This window comes from Manis pentadactyla, chromosome 3 (genome assembly GCF_030020395.1).
Source record: "Manis pentadactyla isolate mManPen7 chromosome 3, mManPen7.hap1, whole genome shotgun sequence".
Lineage (NCBI taxonomy): Eukaryota > Metazoa > Chordata > Mammalia > Pholidota > Manidae > Manis > Manis pentadactyla.
The window spans coordinates 118,845,511-118,868,266 of record NC_080021.1 but is presented as its reverse complement, the minus strand read 5'-3'; positions in this window follow the sequence as shown (position 1 = coordinate 118,868,266).

The window sequence follows — 22,756 nt, the reverse complement described above, 5'->3', positions numbered from 1 at the left end:
CCTGCTTTCCACAAGCGGCTGGAATCTCAATCTCTCCAGGAATTCTGCCTGTATTAGCTTTCCAACCCCATAATCACGCGAGTATCATGAAAGCACCATGAAATGTATGTTTGTGCTCCCAGAGCAGATCTCAGAAGCTAGGCATTCAGCAATCTCAGGCCTTCTACTCCCTCCCTGCTCCATTTCTCTTCCTCCCACCAGTGAGCTGGGGTGGGAGAAGGGCTTGGGTCCTGCCGGGACACAGCTTTGGTTTGTTACCCTGTTCTGTGAGGTCTGCTCTTGTGTCCAGGTGTATGCAGTCTGGTGCCACCCTCTTTCCTGTTGCTCTCTCAGGATTAGTTGCACCAACTATATTTTCTAATTGTATATGGTTTTAGGAGGAAGCCTCTGTCTCTCCTCTCACACCACATCTGTTTGCTTTCCTTTTTCAAAGGCATTTCGATTATTCTAATTTCTTTTCATTTCCCTATATATATTAAAATCAGCTCATTCATGTTTACAAAATATCCTGCTGGGATTTTGATAGGAATTACATTAAATCTGAACATCAATTTATCTTTGCCATGTTGAGCCTTCCAATCCATGACCAAGACAGACCTCTCCATTTATTTAGGTCTTGGACTTTTTTTCCCTGGCCTTTTATGTTTTCTGCGCCCAGGTTCTTATGTGCTTTGTTGGATTTATACTTAATACTTTTCTTTTTTAGAGCTATTGTAAATAATACATTTTATTTATTTCAGTTTCAATTGTATGCTGCTTTCATGTAGAAATATGATTGATTTTTCTGTTGACCATGTATTCTGAAATCTTGACAAACTTATTCATTAGTTCTAGGAATATTTTTGTGTGAGTCCCTTGAGATTTCCTCCAAAGTAATATCATCTGTAAATAGAGACAGTTTCTTCACTCTAATGTGGCCACCTTCGTTTCTGATGAAAAATCTATAGTCATTTGCCTTGTTGTTTCCCTATGTGTAATTACTGTTTTGTACCAGTTACTTACATGTTTTTTTCTTTGTCTTTAGTTCTCAACAGTTTTAAAATGATACATCCAGGTGTGGAATTCTTTGCTATATCTCATGTAGTAGTCACTGCATTTCCTCAATTGATATGTTTATATTTGTCACCAAATTTTGGAATTATTTTGCTATTAGTTCTTCAGATATATTTCTCTGAATCTCATTTTTCCCCCTGTAGAATTCTAATGACATGCATATTAGAACTTTTGGAATGGTTTCACATCCCTGACCCTTTCCAAACTTTTCAAACTTTTTCTCTGTTGTTCAGATTGGATGGTATGTATTCTATTATCACATGCACTGAATTTTTACTCCATCATATCCATTCTGCTGTTGAGCTGATCTTGTGATTTCTTTTATTGTTTATTGTATTTGACAGTTCTAAAATTTCCATGTGGTCCCCTATACTTTTTCTTTCTTTGATGATACTTTCCATTTGAACTTTGTTTCAAGAAATATCTGTGATCGCTTCTTCAAGCATTTTTTATAGTAGCTGCTTTAAAGCCTTTGTCAGAGAACACAACATCTGTGTCATCTCCTTGCTGGCATCTATAAAATGTCTTTTTCCATGTGAGTTGATATTTTCCTGGTCCTATGTCACATAATTTTGAACTTTATCATAAGCATTATGAATAAAATATTATGAGGCTCTGGATCTTAATTAAATGCTATGAAGAACTTTGACATTTTTGTTCTGCCAGATGAACAGTCTGATTTGGTTCAGTTATAACTATTTTTATGTGTGTTGTCATTTCAACATCAGTTGGGTTTTCAGAATTGCTGCAGTGCTACTTAGACCTGCCCCACATGTGTACCACCTACAGGCCAGTCTGGGACATGGCTGATGGTCTCCTGATTACTTCGGTTCTCACAGTCACCCTGGTTCTGTGCAGTTTAGGTTAAGATCCAGATCTGAGCATCTCAAGGGAGAGCAGAGTTCATAAACAACTTTAAAAGTTTGCTTTCCTAACTTTCTTCCTTTCCATTACCACCCAGTACCTTCCAGTTCCCTGGGGCACCCCTTTTCAGTCCTCAATCCAGAAATTGTGGTCTTAACGTACCTCACTGTAGCATGCACTTCCTGTGACCATGCCTGCATCCTGGGCCAAGAGGTGAACAGCAAGACACAAAGAAAAATGCAATCAGGATGACAGTTGCCTCCTTCAGAGTTTCAGATCCTTGAATGACCCCATCACTGCAGCCACCTCTGCAAATAGACTGGATTTGGAACAAGGGTGCGAGGGAACAGAGAAAAAAATACAAATATACAAGGTAAAAAGAACAATAGGACTTCCTCCACGCTGTTTAATAGTTAAGAGTTTCCCATCATGTTCCTGGCAGCAGAACTAGAGGTCTTCCTCTGGAGCTCTCTGTGTCTGCATCCTGAGGCCCACTTCTAGGTTTCAGGTTGCATTGAGTTGAGACAAGGGAATACATGAAACAAAATGGTGAAGTCACCACCAGTTCAGTGGTACTTCAAATTCAGACATGTTCTCCAATCTCTCAGCTGCTATTTACTGTTCAGAGTCTCCAACGGCTGCTCCATGCTCTCTGGCAAGTAATGAGACAGAGTGGAGAGTGCTTCTTCCTCCAGTCCACAGAAATCTTAGTGGTGGATTTTAGGTCTTACTGTTGAAGCAAAAGCTGATAATTATAGCCCTGAACCTTATAGATTCAATACCAGGGACACTTTTTTGGAAAATTTTAAAAATATTTTCAAACTTCTAGAAAAGCTTTAAGAATATTATGAAAAGCTCTCTTACACTCTTTACCCAGACTTATTAATTTTTTACATTTTGTCCCATCTGCTCTATCATTCTCTATTTTTTCTTCTCTCTAGATAGATAAAGATTTATTTCTCTTGAATCATTAAAAACTAAGTTGGAGACATCATGTCCATTGTGCAACTACATTGTTTTTTTCCTAAGGACAGAAAACATTCTCCTACATAACCATAGTACAAAGTATCAAAGTCCAGTAATGTGCCACTGATATAATGCCATTGTCTAATCCACAGTCTGTATGCAAATTTCATCAATTCAAAGTCATGTATTTCATCTAGTAGTTTTTATGACTCCTTAGTATCCTTAATGGGGAATGTGTCTGCATCCTGTGTCCTTTGTCCTTTTTTGATCTTGTCCTTTCAAGGAAGGCAAGTCCATTAGTTCATAGAATGTCCTTCAATTTGGGTTTGCTGACATTTCCTCATGTTTAGATTCTGGTTATGAATTTTTGGCAGGAATACCATACATGTGATATTGTGTCCTATTCAATGAATCATATCAGGAACCTCTTGATGTCAGTTTGTCCAAATACTGGCTTCTTATACCTTGGTCAAGATGGCATCCACCAGTCTCTCCCATCAAAAATATAATCGAGTTTGAGCCCAAGAACAAGCTTAGGGGAATCAGTGTCTGCTTGCTCTTGAGAAATGTCTTTCTCTTGCTTTGCTTAGGTTGGTGGTTGTTTTGACCTAACGTCTAGGGAATGCATTTCTTGCATCCTGCCTGGAATCAAAATAAGCCCTGGTTGTTCTTCTGCTGCCTACTAGCTATTCCCAGCTGAGAGCTGTGTGGATGCCTGGGTGGCAGTGGGCATCCCCCAGCCACTGCTTGGGCAAACACCCATATTCTGCATGCCTGTGGTGCCCTGTGGGTGAGAAGGAGGAGATTTGCAGAATGACAGGGCCCTCATTTTCATGGGAAAGCATCTATCCTAAATCTTATTTCTGGTTCCAGAAATAGTCTAGTGAGAAAACACTTCTTGAAAATGAATTTCAGCCAAAGAGCCATTCAAGAGTTCCTGAAAGTGCTTGCCTCCCCTGGCCCCTCAGTCTGCTACTCTGTGGTGTGTGATCTCGCACAAGTTGCTGATGAGTTGAGACAAATAATCAATATTTCATTTCTATATTTATAACTCCACCATAATGTAAGTCTGACAAAGCAAATGTCCATTAAGGAAAATGAAAAAAAGGAAAGTTGCACCAGAAAAAAAAGAAGGAAAATACACACGGCTTCCAGCATGTGTTTGCATTAGTGAAGTGAGGCCACATCCTCAGAGTTCATTATATTCAGGTGAGTCCTGGAGGAACGTTGTTCCATCCTACTGCATACTCAGCATCGGTACCCAACTTCTGACATCACTGAAGGGAGATGTCCTGAGTCCGTGTCAGGTGAACAACTATTGTCTCTAGTTTCATTTCCCCTGGCAGTTTAAAACATTTAGAGGATAAGTCATGGATGAGTTCTACATTTTGATTTAGTTGTCTAGATAATTCTATATACCCTTTCAGAGGCTTGAGTGCTCCATCTCAAGAACCCTGAGAAGCTTCTACCCCTGGATTTTTCTAGGTTTCCCTGTCAGTAGAATCCAGACATTTCAAAAAGACATATTTGACATGTGGCAAGTGTAGTGGAGAATTACCCAAGACTATGGGGTAATTTGTTCAGTTTTTATTGCTTGAGTGGTCAGAAGTTCCTCAGAACACACACACAAAGTCTATGCAAACATAATGACTTGTTTTCTTTTGGTTTAAGAAATGTGATATGTCCTGGACAGGCCATGGTGAGGACTTCCTATTCAAAGGGGGGCATTTTGTCCCTTTTTGTTAGCATTATCTGCTTTGCCTCTAGCTCTCACTTCTGACTGTACCCACTTTTTACCATGAACAAATTGATAATTTTGACAAGTTTATAGAAGTTTATAGACATATGCTTTTTTGTTGTCTTATGCTTTGGTCTTCCTGAGAGGCTTTCTTTTCTGCATTCCTCTTTTTCCCTATATTTTCAGATTCACACTTCACTCTCTGTTTCACACCTTCTTTACTCAGTAGGCCTCTCATTAGGATTTCTCATTCTTTCCAGTCATCTGCTGGGGAGATGAAATATGCTTGAAGCAAGGCCCCAGTGACTTCTGGCCATCTCTGATTCAGAGAGGCCCCTCGGTTCCAGCCAATTCTGGGAAGCTGGGGGTAGGGGTTTGGCAGCAGGCCTGGCGGGAGGAGGCCTGCCTTCTGAGGCAATCCTGAGGAGCTGAAGTTAACCTTTATGGTTGATGGGGTCAAGGTATTGATCTCCAGATAGTTAGGTATGGACTTCTCAGACCCTAGTTAAAGGAAAGGACAAGGAAGAGAGCCCGAGTCCACTTATTCTGTGCCAGAATTCCTCCTCAACATTACCTTCCTGATCTTCATGTAGCTTCCCAGCCTCCGGGCTTCCTGAACTGCCTTTTTTATTGTTTTTTTTCTTCTCTGTATATTTAGGATGATAGATTCATAGTACTTTGATGCTAACATGGACCTTATCAAGACTAGTCCCCTAATATGATAGATAATGAAAGCACACCTCAAGAAGATACAGGAATATGGAAAAAAATATAATAGAGAAAGCATGGGGTATATAGTCAGAAGGACTGGGGTTCACTTCTGGCTCCACTCACTCACTTAATGCCTCTAAGCCTTAATGTCTTGTCTATAAAATGGGAGCAGTGATATTAGGATCATATGGTAGTGCTCTTTTTAATTTTTTGAGGAGCCTCCATGCTGGTTTCCACAGTGGCTGCATCAATTTACATTCCTACCATCAGTGCACAAGGATTTATTTTGCTCTATGTCCTCACCAATACTTGTTATTTCTTGTTTTTTTTGTTTTGTTTTGTTTTGTTTTTGATAATAGCCATTCTAACAGCTGTGAAGTTGTGAAGTGATAGCTCACTTGTGGTTTTGGTTTGCACTTCCCTGATGATTAGTGATGTTGAGCATCTTTTCATGTATCAGTTGCCATTTGTGTGTCTTTGGGAAAATGCCTATTCAGATCTTCTGCCCTTATTTTAATAAGATTTTGTTTTTGCTACTGAGTTATATGAGTTCTTTATACACTTTTTATTTTAAACTATCAGATATACGATTTGCAAATATATTCTCCCATCCAGGTGTCCTTTTTGTTTGCTGATGGCTTCTTTTGCTATGCAGAAACTTCTTGGTTTGATATAGTGCCATTTGTTTATTTTTCCTTTTGATGCCTTTATTTTGGTGTCAAATCAAAAATCACTGCCAAGACTAATGTCAGGGAGTGGACTTGCCTATGTTTTCTTCTTGGAGTTTTATGGTTTCAGGTCTTATATTCAAGTCTTTAGTCCATTTTGAGTTAATGTTTGTGTATCATATAAAATAGTGATCCAGCTTCATTCTTTTGCATGTAGCAAAAGTCTTTTGTGTGTAGCTGCCCAGTTTTCCCAACAACATTTAATGAAGGGACTGTCTTTTCTCCACTGTATATTCTTGGCTCCTTTGTCATAAATTAGTTGATCATATAAGCATGGGTTTATATCTGGTCTGTCCTGTTTCATTGATCTATATGTATGTGATCTATATGTATGTTTTTTTATTAGCACCATACTGTTTTGGTTACTAAAGCCTTGTAATATAATTTAAAATTAGGAAGTATGATGTCTCCAGCTTTGTCTTCCTTCTTAAGCTTACTTGGGCTGTTTGGGATATTGTGTGGTTCTGTACAAACTTTAAGATTATTTGTCCTGTATCTATGAAAAATTGGAAGATTCTTGTGAGCCAGAAGCATCCTGCATATTATTTAGTTATTATTACTTACCAGATCTCATAATAATCTATTTCACATGGTGGATAAATATTCATTGGTGGATTAGTGGATTCCTATTGCCTTTTGCCCAAGACACTCTCCTCCTACAACTTCTTCATGAGAGGGGGCAAATGTACATGGGTTGAATATTTGGCTGCAATTTTATAGGTAATGGAATATTTCTGAGTGGCATGCTAAAGAAAGGGTGCAATCCTTACCTTAAGTGGCCTGCAGACTCATGCTGACACAGTGATAGGCTATGGGGACACCACTGCTTCTGAACATCGGCTTTTCTGTGTTTGCATCAGGGAAGCACAGAAGCTGTGTCCATGCAGCTGACCTCTACTTTTCCCTCTTGGAACAGAAAACCATTTCATATTTACCTGTGGGCCATCTCAGAGATGTATCCATCAGTGCTGGAAAGGCCCTATTAACTCATGCAGGCTGTCTTGCAGAAGGGCCACCTGCTCAGCACTGTGCATTTACAGCCCTTCAACCCTTTCACTTGAAGCCCTTCAGGCTGAATTTTAAAGTGGATTTTAAACTGGATCACCTTAAGATGAATTTCTATGTGCAGTCAGATGTTAGCACTGTATTATTTGGGTTGTATAAAATGGGAGTTTAGTGAGGTTAATTTCTCCCTCCTCCCTACCTTATGCTAATTATTGAAGAAAGTGTTTGCAGACCTGGAACTTCTCATAATTCATCCTGCCTTCTGTTTCTTTAGAGTTGGGGCTCATAAATCTGTTTGTAATGACATATTCGGTTACTAGAGGAATGCTGTGTACTGCCAGCTGAGAATTACAGCTCTAGGCTCCAAGCAAACTCCAAGACAGAGACTTATTCAACAACATACACCTCAACCCTTTCCTTCCTTCACTTGCAACAGTTGATGTGTCCAACCACTCTCATGAGCAAGGGTAGTCACAGCACACCAAACTGGGAGAACATGATGCTTATTTGAAAAACATAAACTCCTAAAACCTCACAAAGGAAGCAGAAAATGAACATACCCCAAGGAAAACCAGTTGCTTCAGAATTTATTGTCTACTAGAAAGTACAACATTAAAAAATATCAAATCAACATCTTCCTCTTTAGAGATCACTTAGCTTTGAAATATATTCAAATATAATGTGATCTTCCATGTTTGATTTCAACTTCCTTCCTCTCTTTATGTAAATTTGTGAATTCACATCTCTATGACATATGTATCTATTATGCATTCAAAAAAATTATATAAAGAACATGGGAATTGTGGCACATTAAATCTCTAAGAATATTTCAAAGATTTGATCCAACTCCTAATTTTAGAGATGAAGACAGTGAGGTGCACAAAGATGTTGGAGAGCTGTTTACTGAAAGTGGGGTTAGTGTCACAGAAGGGATGAGCCCATGCTCCCTGCCCAGCCCACCTCTCCTGCCATACCACTGATGCATGCATTAGCTACATGTCAGATGGACAGACATATTCACTCATCTTGGCACACTCCCCTTAACGGCTGTGAGAATCCTGTTACTAGAAAAAGTTAGTGTGAGTATTCTCATTTCAAACTCAGGAAATGGAAATGCTGAAAAATATTTAAGTTCACTAAATAGAACATTGACATGGTTTACTGTCACTGCCCCACTTTAAAATGAGGGGGTTAACTACATGATCCTTGAATCTTCTCCAACTGAAATGCTCAAGAATTCTACATCTTGCTGAATATTCTCTGGGTAAAAAGAGATTTACCCATTTCCTCTCCTGAAATTTTCCTCCTTCACAATCCTAAAGCTTCAATTTCCCCAAAGCCAAAATAGAGCTAATTATATTTACCAGGGCAGTGGGGACAGTAAATAAGATGATAACACATAAAGCACATTTAATTCCTTGAATGAAAAGCAATGTGAGAATGAACAGTAAACCAATTACAGCAGCTCAAAAATAGCACTAAACCGTAGGAAACAATCATCTCTAGTTTAAGCATGTATGGATTTTTCTTTGGTAGATTATTTCTGAAGAATGTTCCATTTCAAGTTGACTCCCTTGTCATGCAAAAGGATCAGAATTAGGCACAGTGAACTCAAGGAAACATTTTAGCATTTCCATTTCCTGAGTTTGAAATACTTAATAAAAACATCTCTTGGTATTAAAGTATTTTGCTATTGCTTTGGAAATGTAAATTCCAGTGTACTCCAGAACTGTTGTTTAATGGCATTTTGCTTGCCATTTTGGATTATATACATCACAGTTTCCTCCATTAGCAGAGGTAAGTAAGGGCCAGTATAATGCATTTTATAGAATTTAGAAAATGCTTTTCCTGTGTTATAACTGTTTTCTCCTTTAACATCTTATGTGCAAATGTATCTGTGAAGTTATTTAAAATCAGTTCATGCTCTTAAATGAACTTGCTGTGGCTTGATCTAATATGTAGACAGGTTAGTTGCCGTTATACATGTGACTTGAGAAGAGTGATCTAAATAGGACTCAGTGGATCCCCATAATCAGTTGATTGTTTGTTGCCAGCTCTCCTTCTGCAGAGCACATATAGCTAATGGCAAGGAATAAAAGCTTGCTGCAGGAAGGAACTGGCAGTACCAGTCCACTGGGGTGATATTGACTAGTGCAAGGAATTCCTTTTAAGAAAGAGAGGGGAAAGTGTGTGCACAAATTTGTCTGTGTGGGCAAAACCAACCTGTAGATGATAGTATCCCCACATTATTTCTCTTGTCTATCAATCCTCACCCACCTTAAGGGAGTTAACCTGCTATTATGTAAAGAATGGAATTTTTAAAAAGAGTTAATGAACAAATTAAAATATTATTGAAGTATTATGTTCAGTTCTGCACATGGCTCTTTCAAGGGGATATAAACAAATTAACACTTTTTTGAAGTGGGGCAAACAGACTTGAAAGAAACCATGTTGTCTGACAAATAGCTAAAGAAACGGAGATGTGGGCCAGGAGGTGACAGACTCAATGGGGATGTGCTCAGTGTCTTCAAATATCTGAAACGTTGTCATGTGTAAGAATGACTTTAATTATGCTACTCGGTTCCAAGGTATTTGGAAGGACAGGTTTTAGCTTATTATACGGAAATATTTTCTAAGAACCAGAAAGATGGAATGATTGGGTGGGCCACAACCTCCCAACTATGAGGAGTCTGTGTCCAGTGTGGCTGAACACAGGCCAGGGAGGCCACCACTGCCAGTGGTTGACCAGATGACCCTCAAGAGTGCTCCCACCTCAGAGATGCTATGAAATTTACAGAATTACTTTGGTAAATTGCTTCTAGGTCTGTTTTCTCATCTATGGCGTGAAAGACTTAGGCTAGCTTAGGGATTGTCAATGATTTTATTCTCCAGAAGGGTAAACCTATTTCTTTACCATAAATGAAATCTTATTTGTACCTGCAATATAAACAAACTAGATGGATGCTTCCTTTTCTGGAAAGAGGACTGAAATTCCAGAGCTCTGCCTCCTTGGGCACCTCCAGCCGCCTCCGCCTCCCCTTGGGCAGCCTCTGAGCATCTCTGGGGAATCTGAGAAGTACAGTTTCAAAACCACACAATTAAATGTTTTTTGATATTCCTAGCAGAGCTACAAATTTATGATTGTCAAATAATTCTACAACTACTTTTTTACCAGATGAATAAACATGAAACATTTCTCTTCAAACCTGTTTCAGGCTTAAGGCTCTCAGAAGAGAACCATATAGCAGAGTGGTAAAAACACGAACTTCAGAATTAGAAAATCTTTGGTTCAAAACTCAGCTCTATGTTTTATTAGTGTTGTGACACTGGGCAATTTACTCAGCCTTTCTAAGCCTCAGATGGCAGGTGTAGAACAAATACCCAACTCAGGGAATTTTTAGAATGATGAAAAATATCATTTATTGCAAAGCTCTAATTATGTTTAAAATGTAAAATATGTATTCAACTAGGTGACTGCTTGATTCATTAGAAAGACCAAGTTAAACTGAGAAAAGCAGTTTCTTCCACATTGCAACAGTTTCTTATAACTGGGAGTAAAAATTAGAGGCCAAGAACCATATAATTACCTTCCAAAGCTTGGAAAGATAGGTTCATCTAGAAGGGGGTATCTGATGTCATCAATATCACCTTCCAGCATGCCCACTGACCCATATGTATGACCTTAACCAAAGTTCTTGGCCACATTAAAGCTTTACCCCATTAATAAAATTTTGCAAGATAAAGAGATGACTTTAAGAAGAATTAAGAATTCTTGGTTTATACAAGAAAACCTAACTTTTGGGACAGTTTTTCCAAAATCCAAAAGCTTTCTTGGTAAAATCGCAGAGCTACTTATAACCCTGCCAAACATTCTGGTTAGTCCTTTTAGTACATCTGAGAACTGCCTATTCTTTTTTTAAAATTGAAATATAGTTGATATACAGTATTATATTGGTTTCAGGTGTATGACATAGTAATACGACACTTATCTACATTATTTATTGAATGTTCACCCCAATAAGTGTAGTTCCCATTTGTCAACATTCAAAGATATTACAGTATTATTGACTATATTCCCTATGCCCTACTTACATGCCCATGAATTGGGTACTTAGATTTTTGTGACTCTTTATCCCCTCCACCTATTTCACCCAGCCCCAAACCCCTTCTCTATGACAACCAGCAGTCCCTTCTCTGTGTTTATGAATCTATTTATATTTTGTTCATTTTCTTTATTGAGGTATAGATGATATACAGTATTATATTGGTTTCACATATATAACATAGTGATTCAACAGTTGTATACCTTATTAAGTCCTCGCCCAAACTAGGGCAGTTACTATTTGTCAACGTAGAAAGATGTTACAGAACTATCGACTATATTCTCTATGCTATACCTTCATCCCCATGACTAATTTATATTATAATTGAGATTTTCTGCCTCTTTATCCCCTTCACCTTCTTCACCCCCTCCCTCACAGATCCTCCCCCATGGTAACCTCCAGTGCCTTCTCAGTGTCAGTGAGTCCACTGCTGGTTTGTTCATTTTGTTTCATTTTGTTTTGTTTTTAGATTTCACATACAAGTGAAATTGTATGGTATTTGTCTTTTTCTACCTGGCTTATTTCACTTAGCATAATACCTTCTAGGTCCACCCATGTTGTTGCAAATGACAGGATTTTTTATGGCTGTATAATATTCCATTGTATACCTATATCCCATCTTATTTATCCATTCATCTATTGATGGACACTTAGTTTGCTTCCAAATCTTGACAATTGTATTCTTTTTACCTAAAATGGAAGTATATTTGTTCAGCAAACATTTCCTGTGCACTTACTCTGTATAGAGTTTATGAAAAAGGCACCAAAATAAATCATACCTATAAAGACCTTACAGTTTAATTCAGAGACTTGCAACCACACATCAGAGGTTGTTCTAAGGTGAGTCGTGGTGGTCCTTTGTGTCCCTGCCTAATACTGCCTTTTATCTCCCTCCTTTGCTAGTTCCTGGGGCTCTTTGGCTGCTGCCTGTCCAAAGCACCTTCTACATCAGCTTGTACAGGCACATCTTTGGAGACTTCATGTTCCAAAACTAACTCCTTGCCTTCCTCCATATCCCTAATAAGGACTCCTACTCTACAGGATCTGACCCTTAATGTTTTTTGGAAGCAGTCTAACAGGTGAAGAAGGGCATAATTCTCCACTTGTCTACCTCTCATTTAGGGAAAATTTATGTATTAATCTTAATAAATTTAAATTAATTAGTCTAAAGCCACCTGGAGTGGATGGGATTTGTGATGAGGATAATTCCCTGCAGCATTCTATTCTGAAGTTTTGCCTACTTTTGTTGTAAATTATGGAAACTATGTATTAGTACAAACTGATTAAACAGTTATGTAGAAGATCATGTCTGCAAACAAAAAGTAATATATAGTAAAAACTGCTTCATAACATTAATGGACAAACAAAATACAGAAAGAGGAAATCAAGGACAAGGGATTGTGGGGAAAGACCCCTTTGCATAGGTATGTCTTCATTTGGGTTTTGAAGGAGGTAAGAGGCATATGCAAGCATGATCTCATTTATTTCACTTTTCTTGGAAATTCTGAAAGAAAGATGAGATCACAGACATAGATTAGGATAGTCTGTCCAAGGATAATACCAAAGGTAAGTGTGCTTTGGGGTTTAAAATACTTGCTGGAAGCTATTTACTGACTGGTTACTAGGAAACAGCATGACTCATGGCTTACTTCCCCTCTGTGGCCAACTTTCAGTCATTTATCACCTAGCACATTGGATCAAGACTGATAGATTCTTTAGAAAAAATTATGGAGTGCTCTATTCTAGTAAGGAGGCACTAAACTGTGGAAATAAAATGATTCCTGAAGATGAGGCCTACCGAGAAAGCATCCCTACATGTGTCCTCTATGCACTGCTAGTCCGGATTTATTAGTAGCGAATTATGTACACAAGGTACAATATAAACAATATGTATGCATAAAAAATCCACACGTGGCAATATTGAAACCAATGTGGACAGTAAACAGTGTATCTTCCCTAGAGGTCCCACCCCCCACTTTCTGAATAAATACATTTACATTGTAATCCAGTGTTCCTAATTTCCATGAAACAAAGCACTTTAGTAATCTTTCTAAAGATTCAAACAACTGTAGTAGATTAATGTAAATTTCAATCAGATCTTCCAAGATCATTCATAAAGTATAAGAGATATTAAACAGTACTGTGGGCATGAAATGACATATAGGAAAAAGTTGGTTAAGTCCCCTATACACTGCCTACTGCTTCAGGGGCATCAGCTATGATGTAGAGTGCTGGGAATTTTAATAAAGGAATATGTAATGTATTTCCATAACAACATCAGTATTGTCAAAGACAAAGCCTAGGTAGGCTAAGCCTTAACTGGTAGGAGAAGAAAACCATTATTAATATCAAAGGAATAGGAGATCATGTACACGTGGGTATGCTTGTGTTTGCATAAGCAAGCAGCAGGCATATGCCACAAGTGGAAATAAGTAAAGGGAGGTGTGGCAAGGACATGTTCTGCAATATTTCCTTAAGTTTTCCCTCTGAATTCTGCCTGTACCTTCTTCTCCTGTTCAAGTGGATATCAGGATCTGTGCCTGCTGGGGATTTGCAGCTGGAGAGAAAGCAAAGTTGTCAGAATTCTAAGACCAGCAAGAAGGGCAGTGACTCAAGAAAGAGCCTAGTGTGTATCTATTGGGAAAAAAAAGAAAGGGAATTAGAGAGGGGAGAACAGACGTTGATTTCCTATGAGAAACCCAGATTTCCCAAGTCCAGGAGGTGAGGACCAGCTCTCTGCTTTTGGCAGCATCATGAGGTTGAGGGAGCCTCCACAGAGGTGGGAGTGTGACACTTCTTGACTCCTGGCACCAAGCTTGACACAAAAACCACAGGGCAGATCGTCACATGGCCTGGGGCCACACACCTCTGGGCAGCCACCAGACACACAGAGGAACCAAGACCCACCCAATGTCTTAATGTGTCTCCAGTCAGATCCCCAAACCTTGCTCAAACCTGCTGAAGCTGATGATGAAGAAGCTCCAAGAATGGGTGAGTTTTATGTCCTCTAGCCCAGGGGAGAAAGGGCTTGGAGAGATTAAAATGGTAAACCACCCGAGTTTATAAATTCAGATTTATACCTGTCACAAAAGTATAAATCCTTTTATCCTGTGCATCCCAGAGAGCACATGCTCCTGAGACCCATTGCTGGGCTCTGGCCCCCACTCCACCACCAATGTGCTGTGTGTGACCTTGATCCCAGGTTCTTCATCTGTAACACTGGGATCAGCAGTAGTACCGATTTCACAGGGCTATTACAAGAGATCATCTGTATCTCTGGTGCAGAGCAAAGGCTCAATAATTATCAGGTATTATAATCATTTTTAGTATTAGTTAGCTCTCTTCTATAACTGTCCCAGTCATTACCTAAATGTGAATGAGGGATCTACACTTAAAAAATCTACACTTGAAAGCCCTGGTTATTTCAGGATTTTTTTTCATCACAGGCTTAAAAAATAAACAAATAAAAATCCCTGTTTTCCTGTGGCTTCCAAAAAGGCTACTAAACAAAACACCTTAAGGAATGTGTTCCTGGAAAAGAGATTTTTCCTAGATCTTAAATAGCTAATTGCATGAGTCCTGAATGGGGAAGTGCCTACCAACTGCCAAGTAGGAATGCCAACTCTGTGGTTGGAAGCCCAGCCAACTGTGTCGTCTCCCACCAAATGGGAATTAGTCAGATTTCTGTACCCAAGGATCCAATGGGTTCTTCAAGAGTCTTAGAATACATGGGAGACAGAGGAGGGAAGGAGAATATTTCCTATAATGAAATGTACTGGAGTGCTCTGAGATTAGCCCACTTTAATTATGAATTGAGTGTTCAGTTTAGGGCAGGAATCTATGAAATTTTTAACCTAAGTTACAGTGGGAAGATTATTTATGAAATAAGCCTGTATCCTTTAATTGATGATAGGTAGTGAAATAATTAAGTGATTTGTTTCAAAAATTGCCTAAACTGGACTGAGGAGACTGTAGATAGCTCAGATCTGGCTCCCAGTCTCCAATAAGTGGAAGCTAATGGGTTCTGTGCCCAGTGACTTTGACTTTACTGAGATGTGGCCCACGTGGACAGAGGTGGGGAAGCATGTTCTACTTAGCCTGTGCAACAAGGCATGCCATACGTTCATCCATGTAGATTCATCCGTGGTTTTTTACGTCCTTCTTCAAGTGGCCTGATCCAGTGACACAAACTGTGGGTTACCCAACTTTCCTTGCACATGTCAGAACCCTTTAAGTACTGTGCTGCTTCTGCATGTATCCTGACCCTTAGCTTCTCCTACCTGTTGGAGGTGTTGGGCCCTGATGTCTCACAGTTCAGACCCGTGGAGCTGCCCCAGCTCTCACTTCCCCACCACATCCAGAACTCCAGATACCCCAGGCCCAGGTGGGAACCCAGGCCCATTAGGCCTTGTGCTCCTCGGTCAAGGACAACATACTCAAAGAAATACCGCCCCTTCCTTGTGCAGAGCCGGGTCCAGGCACCGTGAGGGGTAGAGAGGTTCTTCCCTCTATAGGAGTCATGCCCTCTCTGGGGAGGTGGCTATGGAAACAGGTATCTCCAGAAAATGGCCCAAGAAGGTTCAAAGAGATAAGTGTCTGAGGGAGGAGCAGACAATGTATGGGACCCCAAGGAAGACTCTGACAAAGTGGGCCTGGAAAGGGAAGGATATTGGCTATGGGATTGAAGGGTCAAGGGTGAGGAAGTTGTGGGCTTACAGAATGTGTGCTTGGGAGCTTCCGAGATTTCCTGTGTCTGAAATTCCTTCTGACAGCTCTACCAGGGGAGGCAGCCACTGAGTGGTCAAGTCGTTTTATTCTTAGGGATTCTTTGAAAACAGGGTATTACATAAAATTAAATCAATAATGTAACCTTGAAGAATAATCATGGAAGAGGTGGGGCCTGAGAGAGTGGAAGCCCCATGCCTATTGGGATTTGGATAAGCTTCCTGTGTCTGCTGTAACAAGTTACCACAAACAGGAAGGCTAACACCAACAAAAATGTGTTCCCTCCGAGTGCTGGTGGCCAGAAGTCTGAATCAGAATGACTGGGTCCAAATCAAGGTGTCGGCAGGGCTGTGCTCCCTTCTGATCTCAGCTCCTTTCCTCTCCTGCTTCTAGAGGCAGCCAGCCTCCCTGGCTTGTGGCTTCCTTACTCCAGTCTCTGCCCTGTGCCCTGTGGCCACATCGCCTTCCTCCTGAGTGTCTAAGCATAGAATCTCCCTCTTATAAGGAAACGTGATTGCATTTAGGGCCCACCTGGACATTCCAGGGTGATCGGTCTCCAGATCCCCAACTTAACCACATTGGCAAAGACACTTTTTTTTGCCATATGAGGTACATTCACAGGTTCCAGGTATGGATATCTTTTGGATACTAGGCCATTTTTCAGCCTACCACAGGGCTTTTCTTTATATTTTTATCTTTTATTTTACATATCTTGAATTTCTCAGCAGTTACTTGATAGTACTCTACCGACCCAAAAGGGCTCCGTCCCTCCCCATGTGTCTCTGTCCCATTCAGACCTCCAGCCTAAGTCTAAAAACCAATGCAGACCCCACTGGCCACTAGCCTTGGCCAAGTCCTCTTCTCAAACAAAGAATTTCCGGCTCTTACCAGCTTTGTTATAAAATGTAGAGAAACAAGTCAAAAGCTCTTTGTAGACAGCCTCTTACTGCAGGAGAAAGGGGCAAAGCTCTGGGAAGGGATAACCATTTGGAAATGCCTTTAGAAATCCAAGCACAAAGACTCAAGGTCCTTCGACATTGATTTCATACCCCACCTACCAATTTTCAGCCACGTCTTTGTTCTTGTTTTCCTTATTTTAATGTATTCCATCTTACAGTTGTAATAAGGTGCCCAAGCTGTGTGTTTCAGGTTATTATTGCTCTTCTTAGGAAATTAAAGTGCCCGTCTTTGACCTTATGCTTTCTAATACCTCCTAAGGTGTGCTGTAATTGCCCACAAATGCACAGTCTGTCAGGTCTTATTGCTCAAATGAAACCCACTTCCACAGTAGGATGGGAAGAGAGGGGGGTCGATCTCCTGCTATTTGCATCAGGATTTGTCCTCAGGAAATGCTGAATCTTGGGATTGAGAAAGGGTATAAAAATGATAAATTTGTCACCTAATATGGACCACTGCACTCACAAGACTGTGACTTCTTGCATTAATGGAGATTAGGATATAACTTTTTTAATTTGGAGCCTCATTACACAGTATAAATAAAAATAGAGCCCCGACTATATCATCTTTAATTGTCTCTAGACAGAATGCTGATTATGTATGGAGGTCTTGGCCATGTGTTTCTGGGGAGCCAGCAGAGTTCATTTGCTGCTTTGAAAGCAAAACCAGAAAAGATATGTGGCTATCATTACAAGAAGGCAGCACTGGATCTCTGCAGACCTTACAACTAATATCAAAACTGAACAAAATACGTGAACAAAAATACAATGAATGGTCAAAGTGATGACTTCATGTGTATGTGGTTGGAGGAATGATACACATCCACCCGTTTCAATGCAAGGAGCCACCCGTCCACTTCTACTTAGTGCTCTTGTTACCAAGAGTTTGAAATTAGCCACAGTTTTCACTCTGAGCCTGGCAGAGACCCAGAGAGAGATGTTGATACTCGAAGCTGTGATTGCTGAATCTTTTAGCATCCCTTGGTACAACTGATTAAAGCAATTGATCAATACTGAACTTTGAGATAAACTAGTGTGGGTGTATTACAGACAACATCCCATGAATAAATAACTCAGATAATGGCATGTGTCTTACTATCAAACTCATCTATAATTTAGCAAGAATAATACCCATTAAAAAAGCACCTAGCATGATCACTGCCAAAATAAAAAGTTAGACTTTCTGGGAAGTCTCTCAAACAAGACGGGGAAGGAAAAATGACCTTCTACTGTAATAGTGAATGGAAAGTGGCTCCTAAGCCACACCCCTTTGTGCTGTGAGAAGTTCCTTTGGTAGCATTTCAAACAGCCTCTTTTGGATCCAACTTCTACAACTCACTAGAAGTTTTTAGAAAGGGCTTTTCCTTTTCCAGGTAGGGATCAAATCTGTATCATGGAAAAGTATAATTCAGATCTTTAAATTAATTCAGTGGGCACTCAGTATAGAGAGTATAAATAAATTTCTTCTGGGATTGAAATGTTTTTGTAACATACAGGAAGCCTCCTATTCACAAGGAATTCCTCTTCTTCTGGCTGGTATAGGCTTCAGTTCTAAGTAGCTAAGAGTATTGCATTCACGTGGCTCCAGGGCTTTGCGATGGTCAAATGGGCATTCTAACCTACTCCAGGGTGAGAATAGAGACAAGACTACCCCGGAAAAGGTAGGCAGTCAGAAATGATGTGATCAAGGCCCAAGCTATCTGGTGAAGCAGGTGCTCCTACTTTACCACTGAGAGATTAGGCACTCAAGGAAATCAAAGAGATGTGAGCAAGGTTCATGCTGTGAGCCCAGTCAGAAAGTTTACACTGAGGGGACTTGGTAGTTTCTCAGTTTTGTTGGGATAATGCCAGTCACAGCCTGTGCGTTTGAGTCTGGGAAGCTCGGTTATTACAGGATAAAAAAATAAAAGATGACATCCTTGTTGGAGTATCGATTGGCAGCAGCTTTGGCCTCACTAGTTGATCTGTCATCGGATTTCTCTGAGCACGTTACAGTTACATGGATAAGGTTAGCATGAAAATTGTTGTCAGACATTATCATCTCCAAAGACTTATTTGGGGAAAAGTAACACCTTTCAAATAATGTCCATACTCATACAGAATCAGTAATGGCTGTACAAAATAAACTTGAATATGTTCCTGATGTCCTCTAGAGATGCTCTAAGTACCGTTTGCTAGTATTTATGGTCTACAATCAAACAGGAGTCAAAGCCATAAATCATTATCCTGAATATAATATTTTTGTTTCATGAAAGTCTGAGCCTTCAACCCCAAAGCAGCAAGTCAGCCCACTGCTTACGGAGCCTGTCACAGCCCCAGCCTCGAGTACAGCCACATTTATTACCATTGTCAACTGCCTTGTGTAAAGGAACAGGAAAGAGTGAAAGAGAATATAAATATAAATTGAAAAGCAGTGCTTGGGGGGCTGGCCTGGCTGAGGGAGGAGTAGCATGACATGGAAGTTTTCACCCCGGGGTCACACATTTGATGACCCGTGTGCTGATATGGTGATCAAGTTTCCGAATCACCAAGAATCCGCAGCTGAGAGGCTGGACACAAGGGCAAAGGGCTCATAAGAGTTGGAAGCTGAACTTTCAGCCTTTTGACTGACCTCTATGGGGCTCTGGGCTTCTCTGAGGACAAGCTTGCTTCTCAAGGAACCACATTCACTATCTTCAAAGGGAAGTCAGAGATACCAGAGGTGGGTAGATATTAGCTGGCTTGCAGAGGAAGGATTTCACATCTAGGGCTTTGTCCCTGACAGATTTGATGAAAACACCAAAATGCTTCCTCTAAAATGGGCAGCTGCTACTTTTACCCTCCTAGGGAAAGCACCACACAGGCACAGCCCTCCAGAGAGCTGTGTCACCAAGGATAGGAAAAGCCAGATTCCAAAGGCAGAAGCTCCGTCTGCGACGGGGACAAGAACCTACATGCTGGCAAACAATAGTTATCGAGACTCATTGCAAAGATGCAGAAGAAAGCTGGTCAGCAGAGCTTTCCTTTGATGTCTAAATGAAATCATCTTCTGGGGTTTCTTCTTCCAACTTAACATATTTATAAAACCAAGGAAGAGTCAAGACCTCTGCTGATATCTTGGATGTTTTATTTTCATCTTTCTCATTCAAAAATAAACTCTAATATAGAGTGTAGGGTTTTCCTAAGTAAATTACCATGTAAGTGGATGTTATACACCACATGCTGGAATGCAAGGGACAGATATAAAATGTCGTTAAGGAATTGAATCCATACATACACTTCCAGAATCCTTTACCCTATTCACTTTTTGTTCTTCATTGCTCAATCTTAATAGCCACCAATATAACATGACTAAGGAATTAATTTCCTTTTATTCTAAGTTATTTTGATGATATCTGTTTAAAAGTCCCAAATGTACCAGAAAATAGTCCTCACCAAAAACCTAAAAGGGGTAGTTTTGCTTGCAAAACTCCATTTGTACTTTATTTTGATTTCAATGTGGTTCTAATTGTTACATTCACAACACTCCGAGGCCGAGAGACCCTGAGCTATATAAAAATTCAAACACTATTTATGTCCTTTTAAAACAAAAGCCAACATCTTACTCATTCTAATCTTACAAAGAGCACAATGCCATTGTTTCCTTAAGAGAACAAGTAGAGACAGAATATTGGGGTTTCATGAAAATTAGACTGGGGAAGGGGAAGCTAACTGCCAGCACAAGGTACCTGTCTTGTCTCTGCTTCAGCTTCTCCACTGGAAATCGAGGGCATGCTGCTTCATGGGTGTATGCTGGGAATTAGAGGGCAGGTATGTAGCATGCAAGAAGCACATGCTAACCTCTCTAACTCAACTTCAGACAGGCCTCTTTGGGGAGCTGTTTTGCTTAAGCTGAACTAAAATGAATTAAGGAGAATTTGATGATTCGGAAAAAATAGTGAAGGTGATTCAATACCTTAGAAATAAGCTCTACAAGAAGATTAAAGGAATTTAATGGGGGTATTTGGGCTATAGAGACAATTGGGAAAGGAAAGGCAAGCCCTGGTAGCGTTCACACACACTATGATGTCATAATAGAAACTCAACACCCAGGAATGCTCATTTATAAAGTCACCCTCAGAAACTGTCAGGTGATGTTCATATCACATCAGTCAGTACCTGATCACAATTAAATACATAGATGCTTTGAGAGATTTAAATAACTTTTCCATGTTTGTGCTGCTAGTTAAATGGCACAGCTAAGATATGGATACAAGTTCATCTGACCCCAACAGCTAATACTCTTAAGAAAAACTGTCAGGTAGTGAGGATTAGTTGAGGTTGAAATATAAAGCTATCGCTATGGGATCCAGCATATGGTTAGTGCTTGGTAAGTGATGGTGACTGTAATTACCACCTACTAGAACTCTACCATTTATAGGTTCCTTTAGTCTGAGCCATTATTTTTGTTAGATAGTTGTCCACTTCACCTCCCTTAATGAAACAGGTAGTTATGAAAACCAACAAATGGAGACAGGAACTGGCAGGCCGAAATCAGTAACTGTAAAGTGCTGGGAGAGAGCTTGCTCCAGGCATTTCGAGTTTGCGTGTCCTGTTCGGCTGAGATGCTGCTGCCACCTTGCCCCTCCCTTGCCCCATTTCCACTTCTTCTTTCAGTTATTGTGCCAAATACAATCGTTTCCTGGATATTTTAACAGTGTACTGTGAAGACAATTTGCACTTTTAATTTATATAGACAGCTTTAAGGGCTGTTGTTCTGTGTGTATGCATATACGTGTGTATGTGCATATACGTCTATTTAGTATTTCCTCAGGAAACATGTAAATTAGAGTACTCTAATTACAAATTACAAAACAAATAAACAAAAAACCCTATGTGAACAAAATACATGATTTTCAAAGGGCTGGGTTCCTGTGCCTTCTCTGTGTTCTGTCACTATGAGGATGTTGAGGAGGGATGAGATTTTCATGATTCAGCAGATGAAAGCAGATAGCAGGAGTAATTGTTCTTAACTTTAAGACTATTTAGTAAGTGAAGACAGTTTCTTCGCTGACCAGCATCCAGACAACTGAGTCTTCCAGATTCAGATTGCAATAACCAGTATGTGTGAGTGCCAAAGAGAGATGCTGAAAGATCGTGAGACAGTCTGTTATTCTAAGACTGCCAGCAATGAAGAGTGGAGCCAAAGCAGCCTAGAGGAGCTTGTCAGTGGAAGGGTGAGTGTGTTCCTCTCAAATTCAGCACTTCTACCACTCCATTTTAAGTCCACTTTAGTGAATGTCATTTCTCTGAGAACAGCCCATATCTAAAACACACCAGCAACAAATAGGAATCACAACTACTTTAGATACTCTCCTTTCTTGTGTCCTGTCGTTAACTCCCTGCTCCCATTATCTTTGCAATGGCTAAGTTGACAAAGTGACAACACAGTAGGTCAAGCTGTTCAATTAATCTAGTCAATTGGCCTCTAAGTTCAGTGGGAACTGGCACATTGATTGAATTCACCTATAAATGAAGTCAAAATGGTCAAACATGTATATGCCTTCTGTGAAAGCACTCAGTCTTAATAGACTAATGTCAAGGCTGAATTCCAATTTTACTTTATGTCTAAATGAGGGTTGGCGCTCTTTGAACATTAAGTGATAATAATTATTGAGATTGCTGTAATTATGATTTGCACAGCTTAGAAGTTAGGAGAGTATCATTTTATTTGCTAAATAGTGTTGTTTTATTCTGCATGTTTACATTTACCAAGCAAATACAGAGAGCTTTGAAGGTACCTTGTTATCTCTTGGGACCCCATGGAAAATGAGGTGCTGTGTCTCACAAGACATTCTTGGCAAATGCAGTATGTAAACCAAAAAAAAAAAAAACCCATATGGTGCACAACATCTCTCAAATGAAAAATAAGGCTTACCAAGGAAGGAA